This window comes from Martes martes (genome assembly GCF_963455335.1).
Source record: "Martes martes genome assembly, chromosome: 7".
In the NCBI taxonomy this organism is placed as follows: Eukaryota; Metazoa; Chordata; class Mammalia; order Carnivora; family Mustelidae; genus Martes; species Martes martes.
The window spans coordinates 125,247,261-125,260,556 of record NC_137894.1 but is presented as its reverse complement, the minus strand read 5'-3'; positions in this window follow the sequence as shown (position 1 = coordinate 125,260,556).

The window sequence follows — 13,296 nt, the reverse complement described above, 5'->3', positions numbered from 1 at the left end:
AGTCTGCTTGAAGATTCTCTCCCTCTGTCCTTTCCCACACATGTGCTCGCACTCTCTCTCTCTCAAATAAATAAATAAATCTTTAAATAAATAAACAAAAGTTAAAAAAGAAAAGTAACAGGGAATAAGTTTGGAGCATACGGTAGGAGGCTCAGCATAGAGAGAGCCACTGTACTTTTTATACTCATTACCTAGTGTCCAGTACCTTATTCAATCTTCCCAACAGTCCTAAGAAGTAATCATTATCACCTTTCTGTCATAGATGAGCTGGGTTTTAGAGATGTGAAATAACTTTACCCAAATCATCCAACTAGAAATAAGCTGAGCTGGGATTTGAACCCAGGTCCCTTTGATGTCAATGCTCATGGAATTTCCATGATGCTTCACTTCCTCCCCAAATGTCTGCGTAAGAAATTTTTATACAAGCCTGGGCAATTAGGAGTTATTGAAAATTATTGAGCAAGAAAGCAAAAGAATAGATTTGGGTTTTGAAAGATCAATTTGATGTTAATTAGTAAAATGGATTAGAAACAGGGGAGAGATAATAAGGGAGACATTTAAAAAGCTATTTTAATTGTCTGGCTAAAGGAAATGAAAGTCTGATCTAGATCAGTGGCAACAAGATGGAAAAGAAGGGGCAGAGACAAGAGACACTGTAAAGTTTAACTTACTAGATGTGCTAAACATCCAGCTGTGGAGGAAACTAAACTGAAATGAGAGGGGTCACAGCTGGGCGAAGTGAATACCTCTATGACAGATGCCTTTGAGGAGTACACTGACCTTGTGCTTGACCTGTCAATTAGATAAGCTTCTTTTTAACTGCAAAGTTCCACAGTTATAAGGAGTGCCTCAATAGGATCTATTACCAGGGAAACTACAGAGATGGGCGCCAGGGTCTTTCCACCCTTGACCTGAATTCATGGTCCAGCTCTTAAAAAAGTTATTCAAATAAGAACACTAAGTCCCAAATGTCCTTTGACCCCAACTTAAAATATGTAGTAAATAGTTGTCTTGTCACAAAAAGGTTTACCTGGTTCCATGACAGGCATTCTTGTCTGTTATCAATTGAGGTTCAGTCCCTGAACTTGTAAGAAAACTCTCAAGCATTTTAAAATACTTATCTTTCATTAAAAAACAAAACAAAACAAAGCAAAACAAAAACCACACAGAATAAAGGGGGAGGAGAGGCAAGAAAAGGATCTGAGTTTCAGAAGATGTTTTCCAAGATACTATGCAATTGGAAAGCTTTATAGACAGTCATTTTAGGTGATACTTATCTTAAATTAATGGAACTTGCTAGTTCCAAGAATCTCTCTGGTCACCTAGGATTTATTGCACATGTTGTTAGCAAGTGGCAGTATATAAAACACAAGATCTAATATTCAAAATGCTTGTAATAGCAAACTCCTTTCTGCCAATTTTAATAGCATTAAAATGACTACACACGTCTAGCAAATCTGCTGGCTTCCAATGGCTGGAATCAGACCAGATTCACCTTCTGTCTGCTGCATGAAGCCAGAACTTGAAGACAGGGGAAAAAAAAAATTATGCTGGTATTAACTCTGAGCTCCTGATCTTCTATTATCCCCATCAGACTCCACTCATGAAGTCCACCTTTGCCACCTTCTAAGAAGGGACAGCTGGAGTGCAGAACACCAGGACACCCAGGGCCTTGTAAAATGACTGAGATGACATTGTGAGGAAGTCTAAATGAAGGAAATTCCCCCTTTCTTATGTATATGGAAAAGAGATCAGACTTTATCAAAAGCAATATGTACAGAACTGAGAAAAATGTAGAAAAGGCCTTCTAGGGTGCTGGGATAGAAACCAAAATTACCTAAAATGGACCAGAATTGTGGTGGACACTGAAGAGAAAGGACTAGAATGAAAGTGGGCAATGAAGTAAGAATAGGAGGAATGAGCAAAGGAGAGAGAACCATTTCAAAGAAATAGCCTGGTCATGTCAGAGGAGGCTCTGTAGTTACATATCCATGTGACATCTGCACCGGGGAATTCAAGGAAAAGCAGAGAGCTCATTGGAAATACAGGGAACTGCATGATGAGGCATGCGAGTGCTCATAAGCTAGTAATTAATTTGAGCAAATTATTAATATTTTCTAGTCCTTAGTTCCTCAGCTATGAAGATGGTCCCTTTCCACTCTATGGCTCTATATGCTTACGATTTAACATCTATGATTTTCTAATATAACCCTAGAAGCTGAAAAATTGGAAGAACCTTTGAAATCATTGAGTCTAACTCCTCTTTGCAGGATCTAAAAAGGACAAAAAAAGGGACATGGAATTCTGAGATACTATTATTTCCATTACTTAATCTTATGCTTAGAACATTTTGGTAAATGTGAATTAACAAAAAAATTTATCAACATATATATGCAAATTACCTTGAAAATTTCTTTGAACATATCTTAAGACCTGAATAAGAGTTATACATGCAACTAACAAGAAAAACTTGATGTGGAAAATCCAAACTTATAAAACCAATGAGTTAAAGGGTAACTCATTCACAGATCAATCTACCTTAGCAATCTTGTGTGTGGAACTTTTCCTGGAGGATTTAAAACATTTAAAAACTGAATCTTGTAAAGCAAAAACAAACTCCAATAAGGCATTTTTGTATAAAGCTAAATGTCCCCAGTAAAATATATTCAGAAAACTGTCCTAGAGTTTAGAATGTTTTGTATCAGGGTCAAGTTCTGAAATGACAAAAACGTATCTACATTTTGTTGTAAATATTTTACTAAAGATCTAATCTCACTAAGAGTAAAAGTCAAATTCCAGAACATGACCTAAAGCCCTACAAGACCTCTCCTTCTCTTACCCTGTCAGGTGCCATGCATCTTAATCTCCTACTGGCTTCTTCCATTCACTCTACCATCCCATGTATTTCCCTCCAACCATGCTGATATTTTCACTGTTCTTGTACTGTCTGGCACGCTCCCATTGCAGAGCTTTTGTACTGGCTATTCTCTTTGATTAGCATACTCTATCCCCTAGATATCCAAATGGATTTTTCTCTCCCTCTTAGTGGAATCTATCCTTGGTGACTTTGGCTGTAGTTGGCATAGAGAAGGTCGGTGTCTAATAAATATTCTCTGGGTTAATGAATGTCAAAAATGATGGCATATGGATCATGGCTCTTCTTCATTTCTAATTCTTAAAAAAAGTTTTAAAAAAAGATGACTAAAATGACATCTCCCTATTCATTTTATAAACTGCCAACAACAAGAGATTGGTCGAGGGTATCCTTCTGTGAGGGGACTGTGGTGAATTACATGATTAGAAATGTGTATTTGTGGAGTCCCCAAATTTTATCTTCAGTCTTAACACTGAAGAGTTCAAAACACATTTTATCAGTTTCATCCAGATGAATGATATATTTATAGCCTAGTTGTAACTATGGATAAACTTTTACTAGTCAGTATGAATATTAGTATTTAATAATTTGAGTTGTTCTCAAGAATTCTGGGGGTTGTTTCAAATGGGGAAACATTTCAATTTGAGCCAGAAATTTCAAGAGTCTTGGGCTTCATTTTTGGTCCCATCAAATTCCAATATATTGTGGTTTATTAAAGCATGGTTTGCTTTCTCTTCAATTATTTCCTGTTTAAAACTTATCTACACAGATACTACATCTTACTCAATGACTGATGTACATCTAGAGGTTTGCCCCATCCATGGCAGTTGCAAAAACTTACTGTTCAATTCAAGGTCATCAAAATTTGTGAATCTCTTCTGAAAGTGTGGCTTCATTATATAGAAGTAACTATTGAACTTTTTGTACTTAAACAATGGAAAACAAGGGCAGTAGGAAGACATCAATTTCCTTGACCCAGTTTGAAAATAGATGCAAGTGCTTCCTTGAATAAATCCATAATGCTCTGATCTCTCTTTCCTCACTGTTGTAAGTTTTTTTGCTGTGTTCAGTTGCCTTCAACGTCAGTCACAATGTGTCCACTGGAGAACAACAATTCTAAAGACCTCTTTATTTTAATGTATATTGTAGGTTATAGAAAGAAGGTATTTGTCAAGATGTTTCTTTATATAAAATACAAGTTTTTATTTTATTTTGGCATCCTCCAACTGTTCCACAACTTGGTGATTGTCAATGATGTGGATATCAAAGAAGCTCACCATTTTGATCTCTCCCTTCATAACTTTTTAAAATTAAACTAACTTGCAATATTTGGCACACCTTTCTATGGAGTGGTAGATAATAAGTAAGCCAACTTTCTTTTTAACTTAAACTCTTGTAACTTTCCTTTTTCCTCTTTCATTGGTAAGCAGAATCAATTTTTCCATGCTTAGGCTGAACATCTCAAATTCCTTATTAGTAGGGGGTTAGACCACACTGATTCATGTAGACCAGCTAGTCTGATAAAATCTCTTTTGCTGAATTCTCAAGCATGAAGCACCCTGGGGAAAGGTAAGTTGGATTGGACCCGTGGAATGAGTTTTGGAATAAGCCCTGGACTGTGAGTCAGATGACCTGAGTTCCTGTCTTATACTACCAGTTACTAATTCTGGGAGTATGGACAAGTCATTTAACCTTGTAGAGCCTCAATTTCCTCTTCTATGTAGTAGAGGGGGAAAAATATTATGGTTTTTAATTTTACCATCAGAGGGATATATGGGGATTAAATAAAACAATGTTGTTTCAGTGCTTTATAAGCTAAATGATATTATATAAAAGTGTGAAAATTATTACAATTGTTCCAACTATTGCCTGCTGAAGTTTGGTCCATGCCTCATTTCTGGCCGGGCTGTGTTCTCTTCTGTATTCTTTGGCTATTACCTTACACAATCCAGAAGCTGTACAAATTATTTTGCTTCCCTGGGCATTTATGATGTTTAATATTGTTGAAAATAAATAGCTTTGAGACTGTTTTTTGCTCTGAGATTTTCTTATGATTTTTTTTTTTTTTAGTTAGATCAATCCTCAGCAAAATTATGCAACAGTATTTTCAGTACCACCCATTATTGTTCTGGCAACACCATCTCAACCTTCTCAATACCCTTCTTTTTTCCAGGGAGTCTAATGCTTCGTCTTCCTCTGATGTCAAAAGAAAACCTTAATCCAGTAACAGTAGTGCTCCATCCTTGACTGCCTATGTGGGTAGCATCCTCACTGGTCTCCTATTCTCTAGTACACTTCCAAATGGATCTGGCTAGAGCTACATTCTTGGCAAATAGAGCCAATCTGATTAACTAATTAGCACTGAGTTAATAATGGAAATAATGGCCTAATATGTTTTCTGCATCCAGGTTTAAAATTTACATTTTAATATGTGTTTTTCATGTCTTAGCTCAAAAGCCATAGGGTATTTCTAGGATTCTGTTCTCTAAGAGGATCCTCCTTACCTCTTCATCTCCTTTATCCAGTTAATGTTTATTCTACCTTCACTAAGGGAGAAGTTTTCTCTGATCTCCCATATTAATTAATTCCTCTTAATGTAATTTCTTATAGCAACATGTTTTTTTTCTTCGTACCATTTATTATAGCTGTGATTTTACATTTATTCACCGATTTTTTAATGACTTTCTCCCCAGTTCCATGTTAAACTCCATGAGAGTGTAGACTATCTTAATTTTACTTTTCATCTTTATGCCCCAGGTCAAGAAAATACCAGGGACTCAATAAATATTAAATAAATTAGCAGGTTCATATGAAAAATTCATTTTTTTATCGGGGAGATTTTACTTTTGAATCACCTCCTAAGGATGATCAAGGAGGGTCAGTGGGAGTTCTTAACTGCAAGCAAAACTTGACCCTCAGTCTGGGTATTTCAAGTAAGGACAGATTTATGTGAAAGACTTTGGAGGGTAGAGGGCAGCAAGCACTCATCAACAAGCAGATGCAAGCTGGGAGATCAGGTTTGGAAATAGTAGAAAATCAAAGAACTAAATATCTGAACCCAGAAAAGAGGAAACGACAATCTCATAGGCAACAAAAGTTGGTCTAAATGTCCCTTCTGTTGCCACCTGCATCATTGTCTCTCCTTCCACTGTAACTACCACTCCCATTCCTATGTTAAAATGAATCTGGTCTCTACATACTACGAACTTCTTTTATCACTAACCAAGAGTCAGTATGTGCCCAGCTTTTCTAGACACAAGGGAATACTTCTGACATATTCTCTTTCACTAAGCTTAGGTTATGTGCCAAAAATGACTAGAAGTATCTATAGTGGGGAGAGTCTGTATGTGGCAGGTACCAGGGATTAGAATCGAACCCAGATTGTTCCATTTAAGGGAAAGAATTCCATGGGAAAACAAAAGGGATGGATGCTGAGCACCAGAAAACCTCATCAACATCAAGTAAGCAGTAAGTTAATACAATTATAACTCTGTTTATTCAGAAAAAATCTGAAAATGGCAGAAAAAGTAAGAGGAAAACTTTCAGAATCCTTTCCATAGATTCAAAAAGAAGTATGAAAGACAGAGGTGGTAAAGTCCCCAGAGATTCAGATATTAAGCTTGATATGGACACTGTCAGTCTTTCCACAACAAAAGATTCACTTAGGAATTAGAATTCTAATGAGGCTCCCCATCTATTTGGTGACTAATCGCCTATGACTTGCCAAGATGGAACAATATCTTCCTCAAATAAACCTATGGCAAAAGTCAGAAACAAAATTACAGCAACAAACAAAACCCCTACCTTTCCTCATTTTATTCCTCTTAATGCATTCAGAGTCTAGTAAAATACTAGGGCAATAAGTTGATGTTATATCTAATGCTAAATACATTGCCCAAGAGAAATAGATTACTTTCTGTTGATGCTGCTCTAAAGAAACTTCCATAATTCCCCAATCCTCCCATTTAACTGCTCTCCACACCCATACTCTGTGTGCTGTGTTTTTTTTTTTCCATAAACATTTCTATTCACTGTTTTCCTTTTGTTATTCATCTCTTTTAATCTACAATGTTCTTCCTACTCATTGGTTTAGCTATTTGAAAATTAAAACCAGTCAAACAGCTAATACCAAATGTTAGGGCAGAATCTTTCTTCTTAACTCCTGATGATTCCTTTCTGTGGAAGGATCCAACATAGTAGTACTTGGCCTCTACTGCTTAACTCACTGGCCCCAGAAGTGTGGACTTCTCTGAAGAATAAACCTGGCCAGCATGACCCAACCCCATATTTGTCTTCTTCTGAAGAGTATGCTGCTACCCTCCACTCCCCCTTAGATATGCCTTTTGCTGTTCTTGTGGGGCACAATCTTGCCCATATCCAGTGTTGTAAGAGACTCAGAAACGAAGTCTGCCATATTCTAGGGGTCTGAGCTTTCATACTTTGCTCTATTGTGAATAGGGATTGGTTTTATAAGGTGATGTGCTGTCCTCCATTTACCACTCCTTTGTTTAATTATTTCTAATTGTTAAAAACCTCATTGAGAAGAGTGGTACTATTGGAGGGACCTTCAGAAACCAAAACAGCAAACACTTTTCAGCTAATTTTAACTTGATATTTTAATTAAATATTTTAACTCAATATTTTTATCTCCATATTTGCCTCTCTCTCTGTGAAGTGAATAAAATCTAGGGAACACTAAGGAAGAGAAATGAAGTACCCAGGGCTCTTGTCTAAGGCTGGCAGATAAGGTACATTCCCCTGGTCTAGAAGGTTTTTCAGGTAGAATCAGACCTGATAAAATCATGAGAGTTTAGAATGAGAACATCTGGCTGGTAAAATCCACAGAGGTTAATGAACTTGTGCTCATCCCAAATGTGCCCCACTGATGTTATGAGGAATGTTTATTATCTTGTATTCTCTAGCATGCATTGCAAGCAGGCACCAGGTGCTCCAGCCCTCTTCTGTTGTACAATTAGTAACAAACCATGCATGGAGTACAATTGCTTGGCCCCTGAGTGATTTGGCTTTCCAGACTGAAGAGGCCAAGAGCAAGCTGGCGCTTCCCCCACCACTCAACTCACAGCTGGCTACTTTATTCACAGGACTCCATCCCAGCCTCATCAATGTGTGTCCAGTCTGTCGGGGCTTATAGAAGCTTGGAGGGAACAAAGAAGAACATTTTAGATTGATTGTTTTCAGGCACAATTCACCACGCTGATTGTTTGCCTATAAAAGGAAGTGACAATGGGTCTTAGATTTTATTTGCAGAGGGCTTTTGTACCAATAAAGTCAGTTGTTCAAGATAGTTCTGCAAAGGATGGTTCATTTGTTTCAGATTTTTAATGGCAAAAAATAAACAGGAAAAACTGCTTATGTTGAAAGCACAAATCAGTTTGTTGGGTTCAGGATGGCTTTGGCCATTCATCTGCATGATCTTTCAAAAAATATAAATCAGATATGTCATTTATCTACTTAAAATTCCCAGTGGCTTCCCTCATACCTAGGATAATCCAGACTCTACATGCCATGTCCATTCCTGCCTTAGGACCTGTGGAATGGTCCTTTAGATACTTGATTTCCTTCTCCCAATACCCTGGATCTGCTGAGCTCATTCTTATTATTTGGTTCTCAACCCATATGTGACCTCCTCAGAAAGATCTCTTCTAAAAAAAAAATTTTTTTTTAATTAATTTATTTGACAGACAGAGATCACAAGTAGGCAGAGAGGCAGGCAGAGAGAGAGAGGGGGAAGCAGACTCCCTGCTGAGCAGAGAGCCCGACGTGGGGCTCGATCCCATGACCCTGGGATCATGCCCTGAGCCGAAGGCAGAGGCTTTAACCCACTGAGCCACTCAGGCGCCCCCCAAAAAAAATTTTTTTTAAAGATTTTATTTATTTATTTGACAGAGAGACAGATCACAAGTAGGCAGAGAGGCAGGCAGAGAGAGAGAGGGAAGCAGGTTCCCTGCTTAGCAGAGAGCCCAATGCGGGACTTGATCCCAGGACTCTGGGATCATGACCTGAGCCGAAGGCAGAGGCTTTAACCCACTGAGCCACCCAGGCGCCCCTCTTCTAAAAATTTTATTTAAAGAGGCAAACTCCTGCAAATCAAAACCACAATGAGATATCATCTCACATTTGTCAGAATGACTAAAATAAAAAATACAAGAGAAACACAAGTGCTCTCAAGGATGTGTAGAAAAAGAACCCCTTGTGCACTCTGGTGGGAATGCAAACTATTTCAGCCACTGTGGAAAACGGTATGGAGGTTCCTCAAAAATTAAAAATAGAAGCACCATACAATCCAGTAATTCCACTACTGTGTATTTACCCAATGAATATGAAAACAGTAATTCAAAAAGATAATATGCACCCTTATGTTTATTGTGGCATTCTTTACAATAGCCAAATTATGGAAACAGCCCAAGTGTCCATCAATAGATGAATGGATAAAGATGTGGTATACGCACATGCGTGCATGCACACACACAAACACACACACATAGGAATATTACTCAGCCATAAAAAAGGGTGAAATCTTGCCATTTGCAACAACATAGATGGGTCTAGAGAGTATAATGCTAAGGAAAGAAGTCAGTCAGAGAAGAATGATTTCATTCATATGTGGAATTTAAGAAGTAAAACAAAGGGAAAAAAAAGACAAATGAAAAATCAGGCTCTTAACTACAGAGAACAAACCAGTGGTTACCAGAGGGGAGGTGGGTGGGAATATGGGTGAAATAGGTGAAAGGGATTAAGAGTACATTTATCATGATGAGCACTGAATAATGTATAGAATTATTGAATCACTATATTGTACACCTGAAACTAATATAATGCTACAGCCACAGTATTGGAGTTAAAGTTTTTAGAAATTATAAAAAAATAAAGAGCATAGTCAACCTTAGTCATTCTGAAGATTGTTTTATTTATTTTTTTTCTCTTCATTTATTGCCTATCTCCCTCACTGGAGTATAGATTGCATGGGAGCAAACAGCTTGATTGTCATATTCACCGTGATAACCCCACATCCTGGAGTAGTGCTGACTAACATGATAAGCACTCAGACGGATTTTTTGAAACATAGCAACTTTAGCACTTTCGATGAAAATTTGAAATATATATATATATATATATATATATAACTATAAGAATATGTAGTAAGTGAACCTTTCTATATCTGGTAATTGTATCATTTAACACCATTTGGTGGAGTAGCCCTGTAAGCTCAAGATTAATCACCAGTGGCTCTCCATAAATCTCTACATAGTTCTATAGAGCCAGTATCCCAAAGGAAGGAAATCTGGACAAAAATTACGTATGTCCGTTACATAGCCCCATGAACAAAATATCCCGCTATGCTTGTTACATTATTCAATCACTCTCTGCTTTTAGTAACAGAGTGAAAAATAAAGGAGCCTAGACAGAAGGAAAAATGCTGACAGATTTTTTGGTCATATCTAAGTTTCCACAAATAATAAGCAGTAGATTTTATCAATTAGGAACATGAACTGTGGGGGATATCTGAATCCATACTAATCCATCAACTTTACTATTTCTTTTATTTCCAACATCTTGTGTTACATCATCTTAAAGTGATGCCATAACACACATAGATAATGGCTATACAATAAACAATGTTTTATTTTTACAGTGTCATTGAACTTTTGAGTAATCTACTTTAGAAAATAATCAGAAAAACAGTTCTCATGATGTAGATTATTAATGTTTAAATTTTCCATTTTTAAATTTAACATTAGTTTCTTCAGATTCAGTCTTAAACTGTTCTACATCAGAATTGAGACAGGACACATATTAAACTTCAAATTTCTTTTAGTAACTAGATTATATCTGTATGTGTATGTGTGCTCATCATGTATGATTAAAGACCATTCTCATGGATCCTGGAAAGAGTTCCAGGAAACTATAAAGTATTCTTATTTCTGAGGCTCCCTAATAGTATTAAGGATCTTTTAGTTACAAGTGACAGAAAACCAACTAAAACTAGATTAAGTTCATACTTAATGAAATTTATTTGTGCATATCACCAGCAAGTAAACCAAAGTACTTCAAGAATCAAGGAACGTGCTCCAGGAACAAGGGCTTCCAGTTCTGGAAGTAGAACCTGGGATCACAATACTATCAAGTATTTCTTACTTTCTATTCATCTCATCTCTGCCTCACTTTGTTTCCTTTTATATATTGGTTGAATTATTTCCTACTACAGAAAAGATTTCTCCACATGGCACTGAATTTAGCACCTGTCAGCTTAAACTTAGCAAACAGTCTTTTTCCCAATGTTCTTGTGTCAATCCCAGGGAAAGATCCCAATTGCTCCTGTTTTAATTAAATGCTGACTGTTGTGACCAAGGTTGGCAGAGTCCATTAGCAAGAAGCAAGATCTCATTGGGCATGAAAAAATAATGCTATGACAGTACATTTCAAAGGCTATGAATCAAACTTTCTTTCCCATTAACATTTGCTGAGCACCTCCTTAATATTAGACATTGGATTATCAACTGTCAACATAGATAAAATGCACAATCGCTAGCACATTAACTTATACATATGCTTAATATTATTTTTGCATTGAGGCAGGAACTCAAGATACAAAGACTAACTAGTTTTTTTTTTTCCCCTCAATGGACTCAACATACGGTTTGGGAACTGGGCCATGGATATCAATAGAGTCAAATATGGCAACTTATAAGTACTAAATGAGCTATGCAGCTGATTAATGTCATATAATTTTTCAACGGGTTCCATATTATTGGAGCTAAAATAATCTGGAATTAGTTCGTGGAAGAAATAGAGCCTGAGTTACTGGCAGACCTCAATAAGCAAAGTCACCATCTCTTCTGGGTTAACATTTCCATGTTGTTTAAAGGTGCCAGATATGGTTGAAATCCATGAAGGATCCAGAATTCTATAGCCCTTGTCCAGCATCTTCCCCCAGAAATTTAGAGCAGGCACTGAGACCCCAATTCACTCATGTATCTGGATTCAGAGTCTTGGTAATAGGATAAAAACACAGAGATAAATAGCCAAATAAGGATCTGAGTATCAACTTCACGATGGGCCAAGTCAGGGCTCTTTCATCACTGCTCAACTGAAACAGGACAAAGTTTTGGTTTTGTTTTTAATTTTTGTCTTGTTTATAATTTCCCAGGATGGTTGTAAAAAATTACTGTGGAATTGGGGATTTAAAATAATTTATAAATATTTCTTTCACAGTTCTGAAAACCAGAGTCCAAAATCAAGGTGTTGAGAGGACCATGCTTCTTTGGAAGCGTCTAGGAGAGAATCTGCCCATGCCTCTTTCAGCTTTTGGTGGCAGCAGGTGTTCCATGACTTGGGGAAGCATAACCCCAATCTCTGTTTCCATATTTACATGGCCTCTGATCTGTGTTTCTGCCTCAAATCTCCCTCTGCCTCATAAAAGGGCCCTGTCACTGGATTTAAGACACACCCTAAATCCAGGATGATTCCACCACAAAATCCTTAACTTAGTAACAACTGCCAAGAGCCCTTTTCCCAAATAGGACCACATTTACATGTCCTAGAGGTTAGGATTTGCAAATATATATTTTTTGGCCACTTTTCAATCCACTGTACCTATGTTGAAAATAGTTGGCCCATTTGACTTATCTACCCAGCCACATGAAAGAAGCTAGAGAATGGCAGGCCCTGCTTTTATGTGAGCGGGCTTAATGCCTGGATTTTTGAAGAAAAGGGAAAAACCAGAAGACAGAGGTGCTCATGGGTCTGAGCAAATTCCACTCCAAGAGATCAAGAAAGAAAGGCACTTCTATGCATGAGTAGAACCTCCCTTGAGAAACAAGCCCCCCAGGAAGTAATGCTTTCACCCTTCACATTCATGACTCCTCACCCTTAAGGGATAGTCACAAACATATGGAAGGTGAGCCTGGATGTTTATTTCAAACCATTTCCCACCTCCTGGGGAAGAAAGAAGCAGTCCTCTCCTCTACAGAAATTTAGGAAAGTGGAATACGGGTTTTTGAACTAACATCTTCTACTCTGGCTTTCAAAAAAAGAAGCATTTGCATGAAGATCTAATAATACAAGTCATCTAGAACATTTGGAAAATTATCTCCAGGCAGATACATAGATATATTTATTCATTCATTTCATCATTTTTTCAGCAATGTGCGCTAAGTACCACCTACATTCTGCAAATACAGTGGTCATGGTCCCTGTCCAAATGGGATGTGGAGTGTAGGTAGCAGAACAACATACTGTGTTATAATGGCATCTTCCATTGTCTATGTGTTGCTATATGGAAGCGTAGATCAGGGAGCATATAACTTAGCTGTGAAGGGGTTAGGGGAAGCATGGCATTAAGACTTAAAAAGAAAATATCTGGGCAAAGGGAAGCAAGGCGGGGCAGATGGCAAGTGAGA